General features: G+C 42.8%; 1 long non-coding RNA gene across 1 annotated transcript in view; it reads right to left on the bottom strand.

Moving 5' to 3' along the window:
* Window positions 1-1,124, bottom strand: part of LOC111816198 — a 15,424-nt gene extending 14,300 nt beyond the window's left edge. The window contains exon 1 of the long non-coding RNA XR_002820649.1: window positions 1,114-1,124. This is a non-coding gene — a long non-coding RNA (uncharacterized LOC111816198). The remainder of the gene's footprint in view (window positions 1-1,113) is intronic.
* Between the last annotated feature and the right edge of the window lie 3,127 nt (window positions 1,125-4,251).

The following is a 4,251-nucleotide window of genomic DNA, read 5'->3' as shown; positions in this document are numbered from 1 at the left end:
CCTCCTGTTTACAGCCTCCCAAGAGCTGGGATTACAGGTGCATGCCACAGGGCAGGGCCCGCACAGCAGGCCTGGGGATCCAACCCCCAGCCCCTGTGTCGTCTGCCTTAGCAGGCGCTTTAATCCACTGGGCTATTTGGCTGGGCCTCCTTGTTTCTTTCTGTGGCTGGCAGATAATTCAGTGTGTGGGCCAGGTACAGTTTATTTAGCCAGCTTCCTAGGACTAGACCTTGGGATCATTCTAAGACCTTGCTCCTAGAAGTGGTAGTACAGTTTATGAAAAGGCATGTTTAGCCTTTGTGACGGCATATCCATGTGGTCGTTTCATGGCCTAAGGTGAGCTGCTTCTGGGAGACATTTCAGGGTTGCCAACCAACTTTTCTGTAGAATCATACATTGCTGAGTTTCCTTCTACCCAGGGACTCCGTTCTTTCCTGTCATCAGCAGAGTGTGAGAGCGTGTGTTTCTCTACAGCCTTGCAAGTCAGTATGTTGCCTGGCTTTCACATTTTTGAAGATCTAATGAGTGAGAAGTCAAATTACAGTTTGTGAATGTCTTTCATATGTTTCAAGTCCCTTTTCCCATTTTATCTTTTTCTCCTATTTTTGAAGAACTCTTTATATGCTGTATTAAAGAAATTAGCATTTTTATCATATTAATACTGTTTCCTTTCACATTTGAATCTCATGGTGGCTTTCTAAATCCTCTCCCACTCTTGTGAGGGGGGCAAGGCTGGCTCCAGGTGGGGGAGTGTTTGCTTGCCCATAGGTTCTCCACTTTCTTCTCTGGGGTCAGGGTGAGGAGCAGAGTAAAGAAAACAGAAGCTGCTTTTTCATATCTTCTCTGAAGAAGCTGGCTGCCCCTCACTGCTCTGTCTTGATTGAGTCTCACTTTACAGTGAATGACAGTTAAGTGCCATTTGTCCCTGGGGAATATTGTAGGGTGCTCCAAAGTCTGCATCAAGGCCTCTCCTCAGAGGTCACCCAGAATGTGAGATCAGAGTCTGGATCCCACCTTTTCTGTTTGTTTTCCCCTCTTTGCCTTCACTCTACCATGCCAGCCTCTTGTTGGTGAGATCTTCTCATTTGTGGTCATTTATCTACAGTTAGTTACTTGGAGGAAGATTGAAGTTGCACTTGGCATTGCTTGACTCACATGAAACTTAATAACTCTTAACAAACAATATCTTTGGGATATAGGCTTTTCCTTTCCCAGTTTCTGATCACTTTCTTTCTAAGCTTAATGTTCCTTTCCTGCTCCTGGCCCCCAAAATAGCAATTTTGGGGACTCTGCTAAGTAAGAAGAGGAATACAGCAGAAAAATATTTTCTGAGTTTGAGGGAGGGGAGATAGTCTAGCTTGCAATTCGCAGAATACAGTACAAGCACCTGAGTTGGTTTTCTCTCCCTGTGACTCTCCTTGGGCATACTCTATGACATCGATCACATTGCTCTGTGGCCCCATAATCTCATTGATCAGAAAATTTGGGACACAACTGAGTTACATGATGTTGCAGCATAGGTTCTCCTATGTCCTGAGTCCTCACTGACTTTGAAAGGCTAGGACCAAAATGTTAGCTGTCCTTGCAGCCCTTCTATTTCTCTAATTTTTAGTTTACAAACTTAGGTTGTTAACCCTCCAGAAGAGAAGCTTATTATTACTCTACAACATGTGCAGTTGGGTTTAACCTCATTATCTGTCTTAATATCGAACATCTTAGGCATAACATGGAACAGGTATTTTCCATCAAGTATTGATATGTTAAAATTTAAGTCCCAGGCTTTCACAGAGAGCAAATTGGTCAAATAATGGCCGTGACTCATCCACATGGCTGACACTGACAAAGGATCTGCAAACTGCGGTACAGGGTTACAGGATAAATCTTGAGGGTACTTGACTGACTTTATCAGATACAAAAGTTACATTTCTTGTTTTATAGGTCTTGCTTTATCTTGGTCTTAACCATCCAGCAGAAAAGTATAAAAATGAGGTATATAAAATAAAGCCATATTAATATGCTGAGCTGTGAAAGGCTCAAGTCAACAACTTCTACAGATAACCTACTACTATTGTGGACTGCTGGACTGTGTTGGATTGTTTTGCTGAATCTAGGTGGACAGGAGTTACTCAAATGCCTGCAAATGCCTTTGCTCTTTGAGTCACCAGAGGAATGAATACGGTCTTGGTAATTCTGTGATTCTTTTGACAAGCTCTGGCCATACATAATTGGCCACAGTAGAAGGAGGGTGTTAAACTTAGATATGAGGTCTGAGGTGCATTTCTTTTTCTTAGCAATGGACTTTACTAATCAAGTCCAGGAAAAGAAGAAAAATCTACTTAGTCCATAGAATGATTCTATTACACATGCATTTTCAACCTTTAAAACAATTCAGTGAAAATGACAATAAAAACTTCCATCACAATTTAACCATATAGAAACTGTCAGGGTTTCATAACCTACTAATTTAAAAGCTTAATCTACCACATATTTTTTATGTATTTAATACAGGGTCTACAGGGTCTCACTACATGGATCAGATTGTAGTAATCCTCATTTTCAACCTCCCAAGAGCTGGAATTACAGGTATGCTCTACCATGACCGGTCTCAGTTGCTGTCTCAGCGAGTCCCAGGGGCAGGGCTGGCACAGCACACTGAGGATTAAGCCCTGTTCCCTGTGTCTGACTAAGCAGGCACTTCAATCTTCTGAGCTATCTGCTCTCCACCCTGCCTTTTGGGTTGTGAGGAGCCCCCCCCAGCAGCTCGGACTCCTAGTTACCTTTCTGTCTCAGCCTCCCTAGTGTTAGGATTCCCAGCATGTGCCACAACACATGGATGATGGCTGTGGCTGTGCCCATCACCTGATATGTCCTTGAGAGCAGAGGCAAGATTTTGTCAGACCCTTCTGTCTATAAACCAAGTTGTTCACGAGCAGAAGCATTTGTGAGCTAGCATAATACTCGATGTCCCTCCTTTTAAGTTGTCTTCACTAGTGTCCTACTCTTACAATAACCACAGGTCATCAATTTATCATTCAAATTTATTTTCTTGATGAAACTTACAATTTTGTGTTATTTATTATATCCCAGTCAAACTTTATGCATAGACTTTACTTTGGAAGTTTCTTCACCAGAAAGCTAGTACAGGTTATGTTCAGATCATATTCAGTTTTAAAAAGCTTTATCATTACAGAATATAGAGAAGAATACATGTCACAGTGACTACATATTGAGAGAGATGGTAAAAACCAACAAGATTTTATTTATGGTTCTGTTTTTCTGACTGAAACATTGACTTTACAATAGTAAGGGAGGTCACACAAGCCTTAGAACACTTTTTTTTCTAACCCATGTATCATATTTCAGTCATATTTGGGCTGTGAGGGGCCCCGCTCCTCACAGCCAGTTGGCGGCAGCTCGTGTGCCGGCGCACCAGCGAGCACAGCCAGACTCCCCAAGCTTCTGTGGCAGAGGCTCACAGCCCTGAAGCTGTGGCTGTGTTGAAATGGCTCACCGGGAAATACTGCTTCCTCCAATCTCTCTGCAGTGTGTCTCTGCTGTAATGCCAGGCCACCCAGGTGGTTCCTCAGGGAGCTTTCCCTTCTTCCCTTGAAGTACCACTGAGCACACTTGGAGGGACCATCTAGTGCTGAGTGACACTGAGACAGGACTTCAGAACACCTTGAGTGCCTGTGTAGAGAGGGGCCAGCACACTTGCAGGGGCAGTCTCTACAGTTTGAAGAGCAGAGATGAGCAGTGTTTCCTTCTCCTCCTAAAGAGAATGAAAAATGGCTGGTATCAAAACAGTAAAAATATCTTCTCATTAAACATTTATTGTCTTTGTCAGTCTTAGAATTGTATTGGGAAATCTAGCTAGAATTGGGATTAGGTCAGCCATTGCTCAGAGGATTAAAATGCCTGCAAGCAGGCGTAGGGGTCAGAGGTTCAATCCCTGGGCCTGCTGTGCCTGCCCCACCCCTGGGGCAAGCTGAGATGTCAATTGGGACTGGGTGTGGTTGCATGCACCGGTAATCCCAGCTCTTGGGAGGCTATACACAGGAGAATTGCTATGAATCTGATCTAATAGTGAGACCCTGAACACCTTGTAGACCCTTTCCTAAAATAAAAATAAATAAATAGATAAATAAGAATTGGGATTATTTGGAAGTTTACAGTTTTAATATTTTATTTTCTATTTTTTTGCTGTTAATTTCTTTTTATAAATGTGTTTGGTACAGGGTCTCACTATACAGC

Source organism: Octodon degus, unplaced genomic scaffold (assembly GCF_000260255.1).
Source record: "Octodon degus isolate 3935 unplaced genomic scaffold, OctDeg1.0 scaffold00028, whole genome shotgun sequence".
Lineage (NCBI taxonomy): Eukaryota > Metazoa > Chordata > Mammalia > Rodentia > Octodontidae > Octodon > Octodon degus.
The sequence above is the reverse complement of the archived record's forward strand: the minus strand, read 5'-3'. Positions and strand labels throughout refer to the sequence as shown.